We start from the raw sequence: 23505 nt of genomic DNA on the forward strand, positions 1-23505 counted from the left end.
AGGTCCTGATGCTATAAATGTTGATAACATTATACACCAACTCTTTATTGATGCACAGTAGTTCAAAGGGCCCTGGAATTTGGTTGTACATTTTAGATGAGTGATAATGCAACTTCTGATCAAGCTGATCATCAGATAATCACTAGAGCTGAATTACGAAGAGGGTATAAAAAGAAGGAAAGGGAGGAATTATGTGTGTGCTAGAAAGAAGAAAGTGCATAAGGAAGAGAAGAGGAGAAAGAGAGGGAATGAGAGAGGCTAAGAATGAAGGAATTAGAAAGAATAGAAGCTGTCAGTTATGTGGCATTTATTATGATCCAGACAGGTTGTTGAGGACCTCACAAACATGTTCTCATTTAATATTAAGGATAGAACTATAAGTTAGCTACTATTATTTTACAGAGGAGAAAGTGGACTAGAGAAGGTTATATAACTTAAGCAAGGTCACTCAGTAAGTAATTGGGAGAACAAGGAATAGAACTTAGGAGGGAGAAGAGAAGGAAGAAAAACAAGAGGAAAAGAGGAAAGTTAGTTTTAGAGAATGACTAGTACAGACTGCCAGCTGCTTTGTTAGAAAATTAGTGGCTTTTCTATCATAGGCAAATGGGCATAAACAAAGAGGTACTTTGATTGTGCCAAGCTTAACTTTCCGCCCCAGAAAGTAAAACTCCAATTAGAAGTGAGACTGCGCTGGAGGTTCGTGCTTGCTAACAGGGATGGAGAACACAAGCTTGATGGGCCAACTCGTTAGCAGGGGCCACTGTCTGCAAATTCAAAAGACTGGAGAAGGATTGTGCAAGCTGCCACAGCCCTGGGCTTTTTTGCATGCTGGAAAGAGAAACTCCAGGGAACAGGGAACATAGCATCTCCAAATAACATTCCAACATCTATTTAGTTCAAAGAGCTAGGAATACACATGAAAGTTCTAAGTAATCACCCTTTTCCTGGGCTGGGAGAGAGGGGCACTCACTAAATATAATCACACTGGAATCACAGTGGATTATTTTCCCTCAAAATACATAGAAATATAAGGAACAAATGCAATGAGATTATGTAAAAACAGCTCAGGCTTTCTTTGGACCAAGGAGGAAAACCTCTACTAGAAGCAAAAGTTGAAAAAGGGATCAGACACAAATATACTCCCATTATGTATTTGTCAAATAGTCGGGGCAGGTCACTGTGGTAGGTGCTGGAACACAGCCTCTGTCCTCAAGGAGCTAGTGTCCAGGTTAATGTTGAGCCAAAATTCGCACCTGGGTACTTGGACTCCCGAATTCCAACAATTCTGCTTCCTGACTGCCACCCATCCTGTCAACCTTAACCCTCAGCTTTGCTTCAAGCAAGTATTTGATACATGTCATTTTGGCATCTTTGACCGAAGTTTCTTATAAAACGGAAGAGGGACATTTACAAATGTATTGGGGACCAGACATGTTGGCTTGCACCTGTAATCCTTGCATTTTGGGAAACCAAGGCAGGAGGATCACTTGAGCCCTGGAGTTTGAGACCAGGCTAAGCCACAAAGCAAGACCCCATCTCTAATAAAACAAAACAAACAAACAAACAAACAAATACAAATATATTGGGTGTGAATGTGCTGATTTATTCATTCAGTGTAAGTTGATGGAACCCTGGACCCTGGGGCATCAGCAGTGGACCAGAGAGACAGGTCTTTGTGGTCATGCAGAGGGACACGCAAAGGGATGCCGACAAAGCCTCGGGGAGAGGAAAAGGAAGGACATGGGCATGGTCCTGAGACGGAGTCTAAATTCGGCAGGTAGTTTACTTTAGCAGAGGGTCTCAGGTCATTTCTGTGAGCGGGGAATATTTAATGAATGTCACCAGGATGACAGAAAGGTGACAGAAAGCCCCCACATCTCAGCAACAGCACGGACAAGTCCCTAAGGATGGAAAGGTGACTGCCTACAGCTGGAGCCGGAGGCTGGGGCTTGCTCTCTGCTCATTTCATCTCCTTTAATCCTCGCATCCATTTAAGTACAACGTCTACTTCAGGGATGACACAGAGTAAGGGGCAGATTGGAGTCCAACCGCTTGCCATGATTGGTAGCCAGGGTTCTCTGGTAAGTGGGGAGAAATTACAGCCCCTGCTGCTCTGTCTGGACCCTCCATTGCCTCTGGACATGAATGCTGGGCTGTTTCACATCAAGCAGCTCTGCCTCAAAGTGCTCTGGCCACATTAACATTGCAGTTCGGAATTTAGAGGCTATGATTCCTCTCCTCGGTTCTATCAGCCTCGCCCTCTCCAGCCACTCAGCTCAGTCCCATCCCTTCACTCTCTACCTTCTATTGCGGTCACTCATCACCCCATGGGGTTCTGGGCGCCTCCTCTGTCTGTCCCTGAGTTCCAAACCCAGTACTGTTATACAGCTGATTTCTAGCACACCTTTGGGAAATCAGGAAATAAAGGAGTAGAATACACGAGTCTACTTGCCCAGTCCTTCTGCCGTCCATGGCCTGGCATACGTTCTTACGAGACTGCTTTCTGCACGAAGCAGAGAACGAGCGCTGGCAAGAAATAAGCATGGCAAGAACTCATGCTCCATCTGGGCCTTTGCCAGCCCCTACACACACTCCCTCACCCCCTCCTCAGAAGCACAGGCTGCCACGCTAATGAACATGTTCCCTCTGTCGCATCAGCTTCTACGAGGAATCCTTCCTTCAGACAGTTCACTTTTTCACCTTCAGAGCTATTCTGAGCCGGCAGTTCATTTACTTGCGTATTTGGTGAGCGGGTAGATTTGATGGCGTCCCTGGAGACTCATTCATTTGTGCGGTTCGAGGGAGCTGGGAAGGCCGTCTTAGCATAGTCAGGTACAGGGGGTGGGGTTCTGGAGTCCAGCCTGCGTGGGTTTCACACACTGTTCGAGCTCCTTTGCCCAGGGGCTGGCAGGCTGGCTACTTTTGCGCCGCTGGTTGAGGGTGGCTCAGGAGGGGACTTGGAGATATGGGACTTGTTGTAGGCAGAATAAAGGCCCCCCAGTGATGTCCACATCTTGATGCCTAAAACTGCAACTATTTCTTTACATGACAAAAGAGATGTCACAGATGTGATTGAGATGGGCACATTATTATGCATTATTCAAGTGGGCCCAATGTAATCACAAGAGTCTTTTTTTTTTTTTTTTTTTTAAGATAGAGTCTTGCTGCGTTGCCCAGGTTGGAGTGCCGTGGCATGATCTCAGTTCACTGCAACCTCTGCCTCCCAGGTTCAAGCAATTCTCCTGCCTCGGCCTCCTGAGGAGCCAGGATTACAGGTGCCCACCACTGTGCCCAACTAATGTTTGTATTTTTAGTAGAGATGGAGTTTTGCCATACTGGCCAGGCTGGTTACGAACTCCTGACCTGAGGTGACCTGCCCGCCTCAGCCTCCCAAAGTGCTAGGATTACAGGCATGAGCCACTGCACCCGGCCAAAAGTCCTTATAAGTAGACTAGGGAGGCAGAAGAGTGAAGCAGAGCGATTGGAAGATGTGCTGCTGGCTGTGAAGACAGAGAAAGGGGGCACAATCAAGGAAGGCAGGCATATTCCTTCAACATTGAAAGCTGGGAAAGACAAACAGGTTCTCCCCTGAAGCCTCCAGAAGGAATCCAACCTTACTGACACCCTGATTTTACACAGTCAGACCCATTGTAGACCTTTTACCTCCAGAACTGGAAGATAACAAATTTTATGTTGTCTTAAACTGCTAAGACTGTGACAATGTGTTATAACAGCAGTATAAGCTAACAGAAGTCTTAGTGAAAACGTCAGAGCCCTCAAAGCAAGGTGTTCACTCATTCCGTGGCCTGTTGCTGTGTTCTCTCGTTTGGTGCATACACAAACAGTGAGAGCAGACCCTCTGCAAGGCCATCTGTCAGAGGCTGGGGAAATGATGTTGTGTTGACAGCTTCTCATTGTTCAGCCTTTACGGGAAGTTGGCAGGGTGCTAGCAGCAAAGGGCCATGCACGCAAGCCCACTGGAGTGCATAAGGTCACAGGTAAGCCCAGCAGGGGTGCAGTAGAGGGGAACTTAATTTCATCACAAAGCATTCAGGAAGGTTCCTGGAAGAGGTGAAACTGGAGTGAGGCCTTAAAGGATGAATAAGTGCCAGTCATGTGTGAGAGGAACAAAGGTATCCAGGCAGCAGGAACTGTGTGTGCAGGGGCATAGAAGCATGAAAGACCTTGAACTTCTTTTCTTTTCTTTCTTTGCTTTTCTTTCTTTGCCCTTCTTTCTTTCTTTCTTCCTTTCTTCCCTTTCTTCTCTTTCTTCCTTCTTCCTTTCTTCCCTTTCTTCCTTTCTTCTTCCTTCCTTCTTCCTTTCTTTCTTTCTTTCTTTCTTTCTTTCTTTCTTTCTTTCTTTCTTTCTTTCTTTCTTTCTTTCTTTCTTTCTTTCTTTCTTTCTTTCTTTCTTTCTCTTTTCTTTCTTTTCTTTCTTTCTTTCCTTTCTGAGATGGAATATCACTCTGTCACCCAGGCTTTAGTGCAGTGGTGCAATCTCAGCTCACTGCAACCTCTGCCTCCTGGGTTCAAGCAATTCTGTCTCAACCTCTTGAGTAGCTGGGACTACAGGTGCACACCACCACATCTGGCTTATTTATTTATTTATTTTTGATGGAGTCTCACTCTGTCACCCAGGTTGGAGTGCAAGGACATGGTCTCGGCTCACTGCAATCTCCATCTCCCAGGTTCAAGTGATTCTCCTGCCTCAGCCTCCCAAGTAGCTGGGATTATAGGCACCCACCACATGTCTGGCTAATTTTTGTATTTTCAGTAGAGACGGGGTTTCACCATATTGTTCAGGCCGGTCTCGAACCCCTGACCTCAAGTGATCCGCCCACCTTGGCCTCCCAAAGTGCTGGGATTACAGGCATGAGGCACTGTGCCTGGCCGACATTGGACTTCTTAAGGAGCTTGGTATCCCAGGAGCATAGGGTACAGAGTAGGTAGGAAAGTGAGAATATGAGGCTAGACAGGAAGGTAGGGCCACATCAAAGACAGTCTTGCTCAAGAGATGAAGGAACTGGAATCTTCTCCTCTCCCACTAAAGTTCTTTCCAAAGCAGAGGCACATGGTCACGTTTGAGAAGTCTCAGAAAGAAGTAGCCCGAGTAGCTCAACGCTAGCTTGAAATTGATTTGAAATCTGTCATATTTATTCTTTAAAAAAGCAATGGGCGGGGCATCGTGGCTCACGCCTATAATCCCAGCACTTTGGGAGGCCGAGGAAGGCAGATCATGAGGTCAGGAGTTCGAGATCAGCCTCACCAGCATGGTGAAACCGTGTCTCTACTAAAAATACAAAAATTAGCTGTGCGTGGTGGCACGCACCTGTAATCCCAGCTACTCAGGAGGCTGAGGCAGGAGAATCGCTTGAACCTGGGAGGTGGAGGTTGCAGTGAGCCAAGATTGTGTCATTGCACTCCAGCCTGGGTGACAGAGCAAGACTTCATCTAAAAAACAAACACACAAACAAGCAAAAACAATGTACATTGAGCCTTCATTTTTTTTTTCTCAAAATAGCTGTTTCTTTCATCTAAATTTGTTTTCTATCAAGCTTTCCTAGAAAAAACATACAATCCAGAAAGATTTACCTTCTTTTCCTTAAGTTTGTATACCACTCTCCAACCCTTGTTGTCTCAGTTTGAGAACTACTGCTGATGTGGGGGTTCTTGAAGGGTTATGAGAAGATGTCCCAGCAGGAGAAAGTATGGGAAATTCAAAGCTTAACACGTGTTCCATCAGAGTCAGATGAGAACATATAGAGCAGGACAGAGTGAAAATAAAAGCAAAAGCCACAATGCATCAAACTTGAAACTGCTGCTCAGGTTCAGGAGGGGAGATGTGACCAAGAGAATGCAGAGGTGACCTACCTGCCTCAACTGAACTTCAAATCAGATGGGTCTGGTGTACACATGCTGGGTGTAATGGGATGAATAGTACCCTCCCATCCCCAATTCATGCCACCTGAAACCTCAGAATGTGAACTTATTTGGAAACAGGCTCTGTGCAGATGTTATTAGTTAAGATGAGGTCATACTGGATTAGGATAGGTCCTAAATCCAACGACTAGCATCCTTACACAAGCACACAGGTAGGAGACCTCATGAAGATGGGGATAGAGATTGCAGTGAGATAGCTACACGTCAAGGAACAGAAAGGGTTTCCAGGAGCTACCAGAAGCTACAAAGAGGCCTGGAAGGATTCCCCCCTAGAGCTTTTGGAGGGAGCACAGCCCTGTTGACACGTTGACTACAAACCTCTAATCTGCAAAATCGTGAGATAATAAATTCCTGATATTTTAAGCAGCTCAGTTTGTAGTAATTTGTTACAGCAGCCACAAGAAACTAATATACCAGGCAGAGGCTAGGTTCTAGCTTCTGGGAAAAGATGTTATGGTAAGATGTATATGGTAAGATATAATAAAGACTAACAGAAATGTTGCAATTAGTGGGAATTCTGTTATTCAATAAATACTTACTGAGCGCCTGTATGTGTTGGGCTCTGGGCTAGTAGTGGGGCATTGGGAGTATGCATGGAGAAAAGGTAAGTAAGCCATAACCTGCACTAGTTTAGTGCACAGCCTCGTATTAGTTCGTTCTCACATTGCTACAAAGAATGACTTGAAACTGGGTAATTTATAAAGGAAAGAGGTTTAATTGACTTTACAGTTCCACACAGCTGGGGAGGCCTCAGGAAACTTACAATCATGGCAGAAGGCAAAGGGGAAGCAAGGCATGTCTTCCCATAGTGGCAGGAGAGAGTGAGCAAGTGAGCAAGTAAGTGGGGCAAGTGTCACAGTTTAAAACCATCAGCTGTCATGAGAACTCACTCATGATCATGAGAACAGTATGCGGGAAACTGCCCCCATGATCCAATCACCTCCTACCAGGTCCCTCCCACACCATTAATTGTGGGGATTACAATTCGAGATGAAATTTGGGTGGAGACACAGAGCCAAACCACATCAACTGTGGAGAGTTCCTCAGTGTGTGTTCCCCAGACCACCCTCATCAGAATCCCTGAGTGCTGCTGGAAATGAGGTCCATGAGCCAGCAGCATCAGCCTAAGACAAAGCTGGTTGGGTACTCTGCTTCTTGGCCCCCATTCTAGACCTACTGAATCTGAATCTCAGGGGTAGGATCCAAGAATCTCTGTTTTTCAGAAGGTCTCTAGCTGGTTCTGATGACTACTAAGGATTGAAAACTTCAAGTCTAGCAGTTTAATATGGTGAGGCAAATTGGCCTGAAGAGAGAACAAATCCTAAGCTGAAGGCACCTAGACCCTTTCAAGAACAGCCCCCTCCCAAACTAGTGCATGTGGTTGGACCAGGGGTTAGAACCTGCTGAGACCATAAATGAGGCCATTTGTGTACATCAGTAAGAGGAAAAAGGGATGAAGACAGAGATTCCTACCTGTCAGAAGCCTGTGCTGTTTGTACCCAACTCTGTTAGTCTTATCTTCCTCCTTCTTCCCCTCCAACTTGCTATTCAATTTCCACAGAGCCTTGCAGCGGAATGTACAAAGGGAGAGCTGCCTGAAAGCTGCAGTAGGTGGTAATGGAGATAGCTAGCACTAGCATCACCAGTGTTGCCATACTCATGTGCAGTGAGCATCTGTCATTTCTCAAGCACCATATGCAGTCATTTTATACACATGATATCGTTTTACTAATCCTCACACCCACAGGATAGAGATGTTATTGTGTTCATTTTACAGATAAGGAGATCAAGATTGATACAGGGATTAATTGCCCAAAGTTCCAAGCCCAATAAATGCCATAGCTGTATTATGCACTCCATCTTCCTGCCCATAACTGTCCCTCTATGCTGAAGAATAGACAATGACAGAATGAAGGACATAGTTCCCTCCAATCATAAAACCAAGAAGATCAGAGATTCTTCAATTGTGTTATGCACAGGAATCATCAGAGTCAATGTTAAAGACAGAATCTGGTTTGGGAGGTCAAGGATGGGGCCTGAGATTTCACACTTCTAACAAGCTCTCAGGTGATGCCAATGGGGCTGATCCCTGGACCACACTATGAGTACCAAGGAATTAGATAATTTCATGGCAGACCTCATGTCTCAACTGGGCAGATAAGTAGACTTGTAACTTGGTCAATAACATGGCTGAGGTCGTTGGATTCATTACTTGTACAACCAGGCTGATAAAACAGCTGCTATCAGAACTGAGAAAAGCAAAACACATTAAAATGAATCAGAAACTCAGAACTTCTCAGTGATTTAGATGTTTTCAGTTCCTCTCTTCACCATTCTCACCCAGCTATAGTTAGTCAACATCTTCCCCTGAAGACATCCCTCTAGCTAGTCCTTGAGCTGATACTGAACAAGGTGTGTACAAGAGATTCTCACCCCACCAGCAGATGGTTATCAAAATTATAGAATTTTCCTTAGACCAGGGCTGCTGGCTTGTACTTGACCCAAGGACTCTTGTGTTGTGTCCCGGCACCAGAGGCCAGTCACATGAATGTTTGCTTAGGTTTTGTGACTCCATCTCCAACTTGACCCCCTGTTTCCTTGCCACTTGTTCGCCTGCTCTCTGCACCTCCAACACAGATATAGGTTATCCATCAGGAGTCATAATGCTGTCTTGCTCACAGCACGAGTCCCCAGCTGCCCTGGATCTTCTGTTGCCAGGCTACATCTGTTATATTCAACTTCCTACACTGAAGAGATTTTTGCTTCCCCAAGACACTGCTATTGGGACCAACCATTCCCTGACCAACTCCGTAATTAGCTGAGTGCACTGAACTCTAGGTCTACCAATTTGGACTTTTCCCTTCTCACCAGCAACCTACCATTCAGATAATAGTCATCTTTGCAGCAGAGCACCACATGCCAATGTGTAAGAAAAGAGGCCTCTTCATCCTACCACAGTGACTTGAATTTTTAAAAATTAGAAAAATCTAAACATTCATTATTTTAATTGACAGAAATAGCCGAAAATCACTTTTAAACACGAAAGTGGCAATGCATGGTAAAATCTCAAGGAAGTTAAATTTTATTTAGATTTAGTTGCCATGATAAGTTTGTGCGCAAACAGAGATTAAGCTTGTTGTTTTCTGATAAGATAAGGACATCTAGAGTCAACACTTCTGGACATGATTGACTACATTCCTTTGGATAAAATATGAATGTTGTTGGTACAAAAAGAGAAAGAGAAAAGGAAAGTCGTTTTTAACTGTAGATAACATATCTTCTATTTGATTAATTTATGACTAACAGCAAATACAATAATAGAATGAACAAATATTGAATGGCAAACTAGAAATCAGAATTTGCCAATCTCAGGCAGTTCTTACATGCTGTGTTCACCTTTGAAGTCAGTGGGTTCAAGTGTTACGTGAACTTAGCCTGGTCTCTGTGGTTCAGCCTTGTGACAATGGAGCAGAGTGAATGGATGAAGGGTTAGGCCTGGTATCAGAGGACTTGCATTCAAGTCTTACCCCTATAAGCTGCATATTCTTAAGCAAACTATGTAGCTTTTCTTAGTCTTGTTACCTACTCCTAAAAATGACAACAATGACATCCTCAATCTCAGTGGTTATCGTGAGGGCAAAAAGATTTTTTGGAAGAGGGACTCCAGACCATACTGCCCTGAGACTTTACTGAGCCCCATCCAAACGATCTTGTGTTGAAATTAACCCTTCCTTTTTCCCATTGCTCAGGCATAATCTCAGAGAAACCAAAGCGGGGTCCTGGACATGCTGGCAGGTGGCAGTGATCTGAAAGGCTCATGTAGCAGAGGCTCAGACTGTGCAGGGTCTAAAACACAGTCAGTATAAAATCCACCATAATTACCATTTTAACACAAGGAAGTCATAGCTTTACTCTGGGGGCTTAAATGTCAGAAGCCTTTTGCAGCACCCTCAAAAGCAGAGATAAGATAAGAGCAAGCATGGAGAGTGAGAAGAAATATGAGAGACGAGGCAGTACCTTTTTAACCAGGAGAATTGTGCCTGGACTTCTATAAGCAAGTGCATGTTTATCTTTCCTCACTTACTTTTTTTTGACTCTCCCTTTATCTTTTAACTCAATTCAAAATGACCTATTTATTCATAAACTTATTAAATCAATATGTGAGTATCCCCTATTATAAGAGGCAGTATAATAAAATGGTTAAGAATATGGACTTGGGTCCCAGAATGCCTCAGTTCAAATCCCACCTCTTTTACTTAATAACTGTGCAATCTTAGGCAAATTATTTAACTACCTTAACCTCAATATCGCCATTTGTAACATAGTCAAAAAATCAGTACTTAGCTCACAGGGTTGTTATGAGGATTCAATGAGTGTAGGGCCACATGGTGGCTCACGCCTGTAATCCCAGTGCTTTGGGAGGCCAAGGTGGGATAATTGCTTGAGGTCAGGAGTTTCAGACCAACCTGGGCAACAATGTGAAACACCGTCTCTACAAAAAAAATAAAAATTATCTAGCCTTGGTGGTGCACCTGTATTTCCAGCTACTCAGAAATAGAGGTGCACCATTTCTCTCCTGGTATTGCTGTTCTGGACCAGGTTCAAATAACTGAGTGATGGGTGCACCTGTATTCCCAGCTACTCTGGAGGCTGAGAAAAGAGGATTGACAGTTCAAATAACTGTCCTTGAGATTGAAGGAAACTCTTCTCTTTCCCCTCTGATTCCATCCCCTGCCCGACACAAGAGATGCCCCCAACCCTTGGGGTTGATAGATACAATTAACTGGGTGTGCAGCATTTCTGTTTCCTAAAACTAGCAACCCTACCCATCCTTTTATTGAGGGATGGGTGCTGGATGTGAGTGGGGAGGCTTCCCATAAGTCATATGCTTTTTCCTCTACCTTGTCCTTGTTTTTCCATGAGCCACTAAACTTCATACCTTAATAACAGATGGAATCCAGGAGAGAAGCCGACTTCCAGAAAAGGCAAGACACTGCTGGGGAAATTACAAAAGTTACAGGTAGCCCTGTGTTGCAATACATAAAAGCCTATGGGTGGTCATCTAAAGCTAATTTTGTGGAGTCAGGCATATTCAAAACTCCAATTTTGGGAAAGTTTTCTCTGCCTGAGTTTGTTTTCTCATCTATAAAATGGAGATAATAATATCATTTGTATGGTAAGGCTGCTGCAAAGACTTGCAAAGTAGACGATCAATCAATGTTTTTTGAAAGAATGAGTCTTTCCTGTGATTTTGGAGTCAGCTGCATCAAAGTTAATAGGTGATATGGTTTGGCTCTGTGTCCCCACCCAAATCTCATCTCCTACGCTAATCCCCATGTGTCAAGGGAGAGAGCTGGTGGTTTGGCTCTGTGTCCCCACCCATATCTCATCTCTTACGCTAATCCCCATGTGTCAAGGGAGAGAGCTGGTGGGAGGTGATCATGGGGTTCATGGGGACGGTTTTCCCCATGCTGTTCTGGTGATAACGAGGGCGTTCTCACAAGATCTGAGTGTCCCCTGTGTTATCTGTCTCCCCTGCCACATATAAGACATACCTTTCTTCCCCTACCATGATTGTAAGATTCCTGCGGCCCCTCTGGCCATGCAAAACTGTGAGTCAATTAAACCTCTTTCCTTCATAAATAACCCATTTGAGGCAGTATCTTCATAGTAGTGTGAAAACAGACTAATACAATAGAGATATTGTGAGTCTGCTGAGGTGGCTGTAGACTAAGGAAGACTTTCCTTCAGTCATTTTCTTATGTGAAACATTGGCATGAACCCCTGAAAGGAAAGGCAAGACACCCATTGACCACATATCATACACTAGACACTTGATGGCTCCTCATGCTATTTAATCCTTCCTTATAGCTATCCTGCAAGATGGATGATATGACCCCACTTTACAGATGCAACAACTGAGACTTAGGGAAGGCCAGCTAGATGACTCCCAATCCTGCACATGCCACCCGGGCTCCAGAAGAGTAGCTAGAAGGCCTCCCCTCTGTGCTCAAGCCTAGAGAGGTAATGTGATGCAACCGAGGTGGACCTTCAGGCCCCAAATTTGTGGAAGAACTGATGCAAATGGAGAAACAGGAAGATTCCACTGCTAAACCAAAGTCCCAATCCTCCTCTGCCCACTGGTCACCTGGAGCAATCTCTTTTCCCTACACTGTACCATCATTAAGCTCATTCAAACACCATCTCTGTGTAGCTGCTTCACGGGGTGCCTTAGACCTAAGCACGTGTATTATTTTATTCATCAATGTGAGAACATGTCTCCTCATCTCTGAACTGAAGGCAAAGATTCTCCTGTGTGTTGGCCTCATCCGGGGGCTCTGAGAATCCAATGTAACCACAGTAATCCTGACAGTTATCACTCAAATACCTCTTACTAGGTGACAGGCATGATTATGAGCACATAGGATAACTCATAACTCACAAAATCCTCATATCAGCAATGTGATCCTCATATCAGCAATCCTCATATCAGCAATGCAGTAATAACAGCAATAACCCTGTTATTAGCACATTCATTTTGCAGGTGAGGAAAGTCAGGCACAGAGAGATTAAGTAACTTGCTCAAGGTGACACAGTGGCTAAGGGGAAGAGTCAGTATTTGAACCCAGGGAGTCTCTGATCACAGGCTTTGTGCTCTGGAGGGGATGGGAGGGCTCCCTGGAAGCTTATGGGGTTATGGGCATTCTAGAGTCAGATCTGACCTCACTCAGCCTGACTCCTTCCCCATGAAGAAGTTTGACCGAGAGAGTTTTATCTCGTCATTACCAGTGCAGTCTTGCTAGCTCAGGTCCTTGGAAATACTGCTATTCTATGCTATATCCCAACATTAATACTCAGTTAATGCTCTACTATTGAAAATCATGCTCAATTACTTTTAGCATAAAATTTCAGCTGCTTCCCACTGCATTGGAAGCTTTGAAATAGGCAATTGTCTCTTACCTCCTCTTTCACTTCTGCCCATTCTCCCTTTAGCAAGCTCATGTGCTTGGAACTCACCTTTGTTCTATGATTTGAGCTTTTCCCCTGTGTGGAAGAGTCTGTACTCACCGCACTCTCTCCTTGAAATGCTCTTCCCTGGCTATTCAAAGGGCAGGCTCCATCTCAACCTCTGGGTCGGGAACCTTCCCTTCCACCTCCCCACTACCTAAAGCTCTCTGCTCCTCGCCCTCTCTTTCCCTCTATCTCATCAACCCACTTACTGTCTGGACCTAAAGCTAGAGCTGCTACCCCAATTCACAGACTATATCCTTAGGGTTTGTAGAAACCCATCTGGATAAAACTTGTATTTCTTTTTAATTGTGGCAAAATACACACAACATAAAAACATTAAATTTACCATCTTATTTTTAAGTGCTCAGTTCAGTAGAGTTAAGCACATTTACATTATTGTGCAACCAATCTCTAGAATGTTTTCCTCTTGCAACACTGAAATTCCATACCCATTGAACAACTTCCCCTTTCCCCTCCCTCCAGTCGCTGGCAGCCATTCTTCTACTTTTTATTTCTATGATTTTGACTACTCTAGGTACCTCATATAAGGGGGGTCATAGAACATTTGTCCTTTTATGTCTGGCTTATTTCACTCAGCATAATGCCCTCATGGTTCATCCATGTTGTAGCATGTGCCAGTATTTCCTTTCTTTTTAAGGCTGAGTAACATCCTATTGTGCATATAAACCACATTTTCTTTCTCCATTCATTCCATCAGTGGACACTTGGATTGCTTCTACTTTTTGGTGACTGTGAATAATGCTGCTAAGAGCACAGCTGTACATAAACCCCTGCATTTTAAGCTCCTGTATTTACTGTTTGGGCTGTAGATTTCTAGGGCTGAGCTCCACACACTGAACTGTTTCTAGCTCCCTGACATTGTCAGGCTCCTCCTCCTCCCCTTCCCACCATAATCCACAGCTGTGCCTTCTCCATGCCTCTGGGAGCTATTAATTAGGACAATTTTCTCCTCTTAGTTTTTAGGATATTCATTTTGACTCAACTTAGGTATATAAGTAGGGTGGATGACTGAGTCTACAGTGTGGTTTCTGATAACTTGGTGGGGACATTATTATAAACCTTATACAATCTCTTTAAAACATCCTCTTCTCTTACTAGATGGTACTTCAAATACTCATTGCAATGAACAGACTTCCTTACCACAAGGGACACTTGGTGGGGAACTGAGACCTGTTAACCAAAGGGACATTGTGACCTAATGACACCAAAGAGTCAGTGATGCTCAGTGAATGAGTGCTCAAAAAAAGGCTCTGGGAGGCAGTTAACAGGAGTGGAAGAGGAACAGGAGGCAGCAGAAGAAAGGCCCCAAGAGAAAGGTAGGAGACTGCAGACACCAGTTCTGGACATTGTTGGAGCTGGGACTACATCTCCAGGAGGAGAAGCATGGAGCCATCTAACTGACCTCATGAGAGGTGGGATCCTAGGAGCCAGCTCTAGGGGTGGGGGCTATGTCGGAAGCAGATGCTAGACCCAGGTCAAGAGATTCCTCCCTTGACTGCTCAGCTGCTTATGGATGTATGAATGTGGACAAGTTAATATTCCTACATGGCTATTTTCTCTTGAGGAGAACAAATCAGAATAATAATATGTATCTTACAGTGTTTTGTTGATTAAAAACAAATTCACATGAGTGGGCTGAGGAGCATGCCTGTCTCTCTGCATATGTTCCATAAAAATTGTTCATCCTGGGTGGGGCACAGTGGTTCACACCTGTAATCCTAGCACTTTGGGAGGCCGAGGTGGGCGGATCACGAGGTCAGGAGATCGAGACCATCCTGGCTAACATGGTGAAACCCCATCTCTACTAAAAATACAAAAAATTAGCCAGGCGTGGTGGCGGGCGCCTGTAGTCCGAATTATTCGGGAGGCTGAGGCAGGAGAATGGCGTGAACCTGGGAGGTGGAGCTTGCAGTGAGCTGAGATCACGCCACTGCACTCCAGCCTGGGCGACAGAGCAAGACCCCATCTCAAAAAAATATAAATAAATAAAAATAAAAATTGTTCAACCTGGCTGGGCACGGTGACTCACACCTGTAATCTCAACACTTTGGGAGCCCAAAGCAGACAGATCATGAGGTCAGATTGAGACCACCCTGGCCAACATAGTAAAACCCTGTCTCTACTAAAAATACAAAAATTAGCTGGGCATGGTGGTGTGCACCTGTAGTCCTAGCTACTTGGGAGGCTGAGGCAGGAGAATCGCTCGAACCCAGGAGGTAGAGGTTGCAGTGAGCCAAGATCATGCCATTGCACTCCAGCCTGGTGACAGAGTGACACTCTGTCTAAGAAAAGAAAAGAAAAGAAAAGAAAAATTGTTCATCCTCTCTTGTTCTTTCTTGCAAACCTCACATCCAACATAGTGCTATGCCCACAATTATGCCTTGATAAACATTTGGGGTGGAAGAAAGGAAAGAGACGATGTTTTCTCCCCATCAGCTGCCTTCTCAGGGAATTTGGATCTCCAATTTGGGAGATTTATAGAACACCTCATCAGGACTGGAGATGCCCAGAATGAGCCTGCACTCCCCAGTTGAGTGTTTCCAGAATAAATGGAAGATGGGTGGTGGTGCACATGGGTGAGGCAATGTCTATCATTTGAATTAAAAAGGACAAGTAAACACACAGTTCATAGTGTAAATAAAACCAGAGACATTCCCTCATCAGCAACCTTCATATTCTGAAAGCCCACAAAGCACCTGAAAGACATTCACAGACCAGTTGTCATGAGACCTCTCTGCACCAAGAACCTTTCTTTCCCCACCGTCTTGTTACTAGATTGAAATCAAGCATCATGCTTGAAACTCAGCTAGGAGCACCCCCACCAGGACACACAGGGGTCTGGAGTTAGATTGTAAACACAGGGCCTCTTACGCTGGCTGGGATTTTCCCAGGCACATTGGTGGGGCTTTCTACTGAAATGTCACACAACCCAGCTGTGTACCCTGAAAGAGGTTTTGGAATGACAGTCTGGAGAATGGGTGGAGTCTGCCCTCGAGAAGGGTCAGAAATCCCTGAATTCCTAAGGAGTCAACTACTTAAAGGAACCCAGCCGTTCTACAAAACCACAGAGAAATGTCAAGGTCACTGGACCAGATCTACTTCCCTTAAAAAACATAAGGCTTGGCTTGACAATATTGAAGAAATCAAATGGGAAATGTTTATTTTCTGCCCATGTCTACCATGACCTTATTTGCTTTGAAAGAAAAAACAAAGGATAATTTGGTGTAGATAGCTAATTATTATCATCGTTATTGTCAACATTGTCATCTTCATCCTTACAAGGAATTAAAATATAGCGATATATCTAGGCTGAATCTTAATAATTGAGGAAGAAGCAACTAGATCGAGAAGGCAGACAAGGACTTAGGGGGTGTGGGAGCTGAAAACATCCCAGGCAGAGAGTGCAGAGTGAGCTAAGGCATGCTGCTCCACCATAATCTCTTTTTGGTTACTTAATTTTCCCCACTTTTCATCTGTTATTTTGTGTTTGTCCATGTCTTTCAACCTGTTCAATCCACTTTCTTTAATCTGTTTCTGTGTTGACACTTAACTCTGGACTCCAAACTATTTCTGGTTAGCAATTGCTATCCTTGCAATATGTCACAAATTCATTCTTTCATTCAATCATTCTTTCAATAAGACCATATGATACGGTTTGGCTCTGTGTCCCAACCCAAATCTCATCTCAAATTTTAATCCTCACTTGTAGAGGGAGGAACCTGTAATCCCCACATGTCAAGGGAGGGAGGTGATTGGATCATGGTGGGGGTTTCCCCCATGCTGTTCTCGTGATAGTGAGTGACTTCTCACGAGATCTGGGGCTCTCCCCACTTTGCTTTACCCTTCTCTTTCCTGATGAAAATAAAACAGGGCTCTTCCCCACTTCACTTTACCCTTCTCTCTCCTGATGTGCTGTGAAGAAGGTGACTGCTTCCCCTTCTGCCATGATTGTAAGTTCCCTGAGGTCTCCCCAGTTATACAGAACTGTGAGCCAATTAAACCTCTTTCCTTCATAAATTATGCAGTTTTGGATAGTATCTTTATAGCAATGTGAAAACGGGCTAATACACCATAGTATCTGCTTACCTGTGAGGTAAGTTGTCTGTTACCTGTGAGGCACTATGATAGGTACTGAAGGCACACAGAAGCATGAGACCTGCTCCTTGTCATTATGGAAACTACAATCTAGTACTAGAGGAAGCAGACATGGATCATCAATTGTGACTTATATTAGCAACTCATTCATTTATTTGTTCACTCATTAATTCATATATTCAACAAATATGCATGGAGTTCCTGCTATGTGACAGGAATTGTGCTATACCCTGGTGATGAAAGCTTATTTTCTGTTCATGCCTATCTTCTCCTCATTTGCCTTTGAAAGAAAAATAAAAGATAATATGGTCTAGGTAATTATTGTTATCATTAATGTCAACATCATTGAATGAGAGTTTATGAATGAGCAAAAGGGACACCGTCCCTACCCTCATGGAGTTTGTAGTCTCCATTTGGAGAAGCTAATGAGACCCCTGGTGTCTTAGAAGACTCCAAGAGGAGGGGTCCTGGGAAAACTGGGGGTTGTGAAAGAAGATTTTCCTTCTCTGTTTATTGCCTGCCTTCTGTAAGCACAAACTGTCAATTTCTTGAAGATACTTTGGTTACCCATGGCAACGTCTGAGGCAAGCAATAAAGAGCTGAGGAAAGCACACGTTCACACCCTCATATTGACTTTTCCACGTGGCCCTCTGAGTGTGGTGATTGGGAACATAAAACGAGCTGCTGGTTAATTAGGAATGTGGTAGGACCTCATCACTGGAGTGGGTGTGTTGACTTTGGAAGGGATCTTTAAAACTTTAAAAAATTTTTTCCTAAAATTTGCAAAATGTGTTATTTGAATAGACTAAGTTTTTTATAATTTTAGCAGGGGAAAATACTTGTATTTTTAAAGTTTAATAAAACATTTCAAGTGCTTACATGATCTGGGCTCAGTCATCTCTCCAACCTTATCCTTTCCCACTACTCATTTTGCTTTCATTTTATCGAATAGTCTTCCCATCCCCTAATAGTCTGTTTTCTCTTTTCCCTGGGACATTGCATATGTTTTCTTTTTCTTCTGCCTGTGACTTCCCTTCTTCCTCTCTCTCTCTCTCCTTTCAAAATGTCTTCTTATCCTGACTTTTAACACCATTTCTACTTCAGATAACACTAATTTACTTATTTCCTTGACTATAAAACCTACAATGCGATGATGCCTTTACTATGCTTTTCATAGTCTATGACTTCCCCTTATCACTAACAAATACATGTTTTCATACTTTATTCAAACATCTTCTTTTCCACACTAGGGTGGGAACACCATGACAACAGGGTTGTGGCTACTATGTTCAGAGGTTTATTCCTGAGCCCAGTCCAGTAATTACAAAATAAATATTAGTTGAATAAATAAATCAGAATCATCAGTAAATATAATTTATAGTGAGAAAAATCACATCAGTCAGTTATTGCAATGTAACAAACCAGCCCAGAGCCCAGTGGCATGAAATGGGAGGCAACTTTCATTCTCACACTCAAATCTCTGCAGGTGGTTGTGATGTCTTTGCTTCAACTTGCGAGTCATGGGTCAGTTGGAACAGCCCTGCTCTACATGTCTCTCATTCATCTGGGGCCAGCATAAAACTGCCTTTGCAGAATTATGACAGTAAGAGCAATCTGACATAGTTGACTCCAACTTCCTTCTGATCTCTTAGCTGTCCTTTGTCACTCCTGGGTGTAGGCTAAGCTAACTTTGAGAAGAATTTAGTTTTCAGTTTAACTTAAAACAAGGGTAATGGCCAGGCATGATGGCTCACGCCTGTAATCCCGGCACTTTGGGAGGCTGAGGCGGGCAGATCACAAGGTCAGGAGTTCAGGACCAGCCTGGCTAATATGGTGAAACCCCATCTCTGCTAAAAATACAAAATTTAGCCAGGCGTGGTGGTGCATGCCTGTAATCCCAGCTACTTGGGAGGCTGAGGCAGGAGAATCGCTTGAACCCAGGAGGCAGAGGTTGCAGTGAGCCAAGACTGCACCACTTCACTCCAGCCTGGCAACAGAGCGAGACTCCGTCTCAAAAAAAAAAAAAAAAAAAAAAAAAAAAAAAAAAAAAAAAAAACAAGGATGATAATAGTCTCTCCCTAAAACTAACCCGCTCTTTGCTCAGGGATGAAAACTACTTTTGTAAGCCTGATAAATACCATAAAAAAATAGGATTATGGGAGGAGCACGGACTCTACTATGCGATAGGCATAGTTTCTGTAATCCCTTACTGCTTAGGAGTCATGTGGCCAGAGGTCAAAAGATTTGTGACTTCTCCAATTGCTCCCATAGACAACATCATTATTATAGAAACTAAAATTGGTGTTTTGAAATATGTTTAAGACTGAGTCCACTGGGACTCATGATTCATAACTCAACTGAACCTGTGGCCCCACCTAGAGGCAGACTTAGCACCTGAGGACTGCTTTCCATACCCCTATGATTTCATCTCCAACCAATTAGCAGCACCTATTCCCTAATCTAATTGTCCATAAAAGCCATGGCCTCTGAGCCTTGGGGAGGTCGACCTGAGTGATAACTCCAGTTCTCCCACATGGGCCAGGCTCACATCAATTAAACTCTTTCTTTACTGCAATGCCACAGTTTCAGTGAATTAATTTTGTCTGTGCAGCAAGCAGGAATAACCCATTGGGCATAGCAAGCAGGTCACCTGGGGAAGATTTTTCTCATGTTAGTAACAGAAGTACAAGAGGTGGAGTTCAACCACACAAGGGGATCTCAAGCCTTTGCCTGTTTCATGTGTATTAACATTCCGTTATCAAAACAAGTCATACGGCTAACCCCACACTCATGAATGGGAAATATACTCTGCCTACAGGAAATGGTTGAGAGGACTGAATACTGTTTAACAATAATCCAAGATACCATAACCATTAAAGATACAAGGATCAATCTGTAATCTAGCCAATATTTATTTCATGAAGTTGTTTTTCACATAGGCAATTATTAAATAGATTTTACTCATACTGCACTATGCTAGATTGCTTGCAAAACCCACAATTAGAAAATGAGTCATGGAATCTGCCACCAGCAGCATGCAAGTAAGATAAAACATCTATACAGATGATTATTCTACAAGAAATTATGTTATATACTTACCAAAGACTACATATCATAGAGGAGATAGCAAAGATTTTAGAGTCAGGCAGACCAGGGTTTGCTAACCATCTAATTGTGGGTAGTTGTTTAAATCCTGAGTCTCTTCTACCTCCCCTGTAAAATCGGTGTGATAACAGTACCTACATCTCATAGGCTGACATCAAGATAAAATGGCTCAAGATAAAATGTGCTATGCCTGGCACAGAATAAGCCCTCCATACACACTGGTTCTCTCTCTTTGCATCCTTTTGCCCTATTATGCCCTTGTCAAGATCAAATTACAGAGCATGTAATCCCATCATTTGCTAAAAACTGTGGATGTCATTAGCTGCTTGGTTTTATCTCTATTTGGGGGCCACCTTGATGTATGGTTCATTAACATGAAATCTTCAAGGAATGAGGTACGAGTCTGACCTCATTTTTTATTTTAAATTTTACTTTAAGTTCTGGGATACATGAGCAGAACATGCAGGTTTGTTACATAGGTATACATGTGTCATGATGGTTTGCTGCACCTATCAACCTGTCATCTAGGTTTTAAGCCCCACGTTCATTAGGTATTTGTCCTAATGCTCTCCCTCCTCTTGCCCCCGACTCCCTGACAGGCCCCGGTTGTGTGATGCTCCCCTCCCTGTGTCCATGTGTTCTCATTGTTCAACTCCCACTTAGGAGTGGGAACATGTGGTGTTTGGTTTTCTGTTCCCGTTTTAGTTTGTTGAGAATGATGGCTTCCAGTTTCATCCATGTCCCTGCAAAGAACATGAACTCATTCTTTTATATGGCTCCATAGTATTACATGGTATATATGTGCCACATTTTCTTTATCCATTCTATCATTGATGGGGATTTGGGTTGGTTCCAAGTCTTTGCTATTGTAAATAGTGCTCCAATAAATATTTGTATGCATGTGTCTTTATAGGAGAATGATTTATATTCCTTTGAGTATATAACCAGCAATGGGATTACTGGGTCAAATGGTATTTCTGGTTCTAGATCCTTGAGGAATTGCCACACTGTCTTCCACAATAGTTGGAATAATTTACACTCCCATCAACAGTGTAAAAGCGTTTCTATTTCTCCACAGCCTTGCCAGCATCGGTTGTTTCCTAATTTTTTAATAATTGCCCTTCTAACTGGTGTCAGATGGTATCTCATTGTGGTTTTGATTTGCATTTCTCTAATGATCAGTGATGATGAGCTTGTTTGTATATGTTTTTTGGCCACATAAATGTCTTCTTTTCAGAAGTGTCTGTTCATATCCTTTCCCCACTTTTTCATGGGGTTGTTTTTTTCTTGTGCATTTAAGTTCCTTGTAGATTCTGGATATTAGACCTTGTCAGATGGGTAGGTTGCAAAAATTTTCTCCCATTCTGTAGGTTGTCTAGTTCACTCTGATGATAGTTTCTTTTGCTATGCAGAAGCTCTTTAGTTTAATTATATCCTATTTGTCAATTTTGGCTTTTGTCACAATTGCTTTTGGTATTTTAGTCATAAAGTCTTTGCCCTGGCCTATGTCTTGAATGATATTGCCTAGGTTTTCTTCTAGGGTTTTTATGGTTTTAGGTTTTACATTTCAGTCTTTAGTCCATCTTGAGTTGATTTTTGTATAAGATTTAAGGAAGGGGTCCAGTTTCTGTTTTCTGCATATGGCTAACTAGTTTTCCCAGCACCATTTATTAAATAGGTAATCTTTTCCTCATTGCTTGTTTTTGTCAGGTTTGTTGAAGATCAGATGGCTGTGGATGTGGGGTGTTATTTCTGAGGCCTCTGTTCTGTTCCATTGGTCTTTATATCTGTTTTGGTACCAGTACCATGCTGTTTTGGTTACTGTAACCTTGCAGTATAGTTTGAAGTCAGGAAGCATGATGCCTCCAGCTTTGTTCTTTTTTCTTAGGATTATCTTGGTTATATGGGCTCTTTTTGGTTCTGTATGAAATTTAAAGTATTTTTTCCTAATCTGTGAAGAAAGTCAGTGGTAACTTGTGGGAAATAGCATTGAAGCTATACATCACTTTGGGCAATATGGCCATTTTTCACAATATTGATTCATCCTATCTATGAGGATGGAATTTTTTTTTTTTCATTTGTTTGTGTTCTCCCTTATTTCCTTGAGCAGTGGTTTGTAGTTCTCCTTTAAGAGGTCCTTCATGTCATTCGTAAATTGTATTCCTAGGTGTTTTATTCTCTTTGCAGCAATTGTAAATGGGAGACCTCATTTTTTAGAGCCTATCATCTTATGCATCTTGTTCGGATTGCTTTTCCCCTAAGCACATCATCTTGCCTTTAACAACTCCAAAGATCTTCTAAAACATCTCTGCTTATTCATGGCTTTGGGTACTCACCCTGCTTTCTATCCATGGGTGGCCCTACTCACCACACTCACCTCTGTGTATGTAATACTCTAATCTGTATCCAAATCAGAGATCCGTATCTACATGTCAAATTGCGTATTGGATTTTTCTAAATGAGGATCAGGCTGGTATCTCAAATACGATGTATTAAACACTAAGTGTAGAGTCCATTCTCTGCATCTGCACTTCTCCAGTGTTCTTTATCCCGTGAACAGCTTCACCATCCATCTAGCCACAAAACTTAAAATCTCACGGTTGCCTTTGATTTATCCTCTTCCCTCATGATCATAATCCATTCAATATGTAGTCTAGTCAAGAAGACTTTGTCTATGGAGCAACATAAAACCCCAACATCAACCAGCTCAAACAGAAAGAACATAGCAATTAGTTTAGGGGAGAGCAGCCACCAACTATTGGGTTTCAGAACCACTTTACCCCAATTTTCCTGGCTTCTCCAGCTCTACTTTCCCTGTGTGAGCTTCACTGCCACAGTGACCACAAACTGGCCATAGCAACTCCAGGCATCATTGTCTGTAAAATAACACCCAGAACTTCCATCAGCAGAATTGTCTCTCTTAGGAATGAGGAACCCCTACATAGACATTGCCTGATGTTTCACTGGCTCAAAGGTCCATTCCTAAACCAGCAAAGAGGATAGATGTACCACGTGTGGACCACAACACCAGTTACTCTTAATCCCATTTCTCGACAATAAAATCTAACGAGCATCACATATTTTACCTCCTCAACACCTTGAACCTCTTCCTGCCCATGTTACGACTTCAGTTAAAACATTCAGCACTTCTCACCAGAACCATAAATTTCTGCCTTGCTGTTTTTCATATCTTCTACAACTCCCCACTGCAATCCTTTTTTGTACATTCAACAAATATAACTTTCTAATAGAGTCACATTATGTCACTTCTTAGAACACTTTCATGTTTTATCATAGGATAGAGTTCATACTATACAGTTGGATATTTGAGTC

At 43.0% G+C, this 23505-nt stretch overlaps 1 long non-coding RNA gene across 1 annotated transcript in view; it reads left to right on the plus strand.

The window, feature by feature from the left end:
• Positions 1-13618: 13618 nt before the first annotated feature.
• Positions 13619-23505, plus strand: part of LOC108587381 — a 61954-nt gene continuing 52067 nt past the window's right edge. Inside the window, exon 1 of the long non-coding RNA XR_004185950.1 lies at positions 13619-14288. This is a non-coding gene — a long non-coding RNA (uncharacterized LOC108587381). The remainder of the gene's footprint in view (positions 14289-23505) is intronic.

The sequence above is a fragment of the Papio anubis genome, chromosome 8, assembly GCF_008728515.1.
Source record: "Papio anubis isolate 15944 chromosome 8, Panubis1.0, whole genome shotgun sequence".
NCBI classification, from domain to species: domain Eukaryota; kingdom Metazoa; phylum Chordata; class Mammalia; order Primates; family Cercopithecidae; genus Papio; species Papio anubis.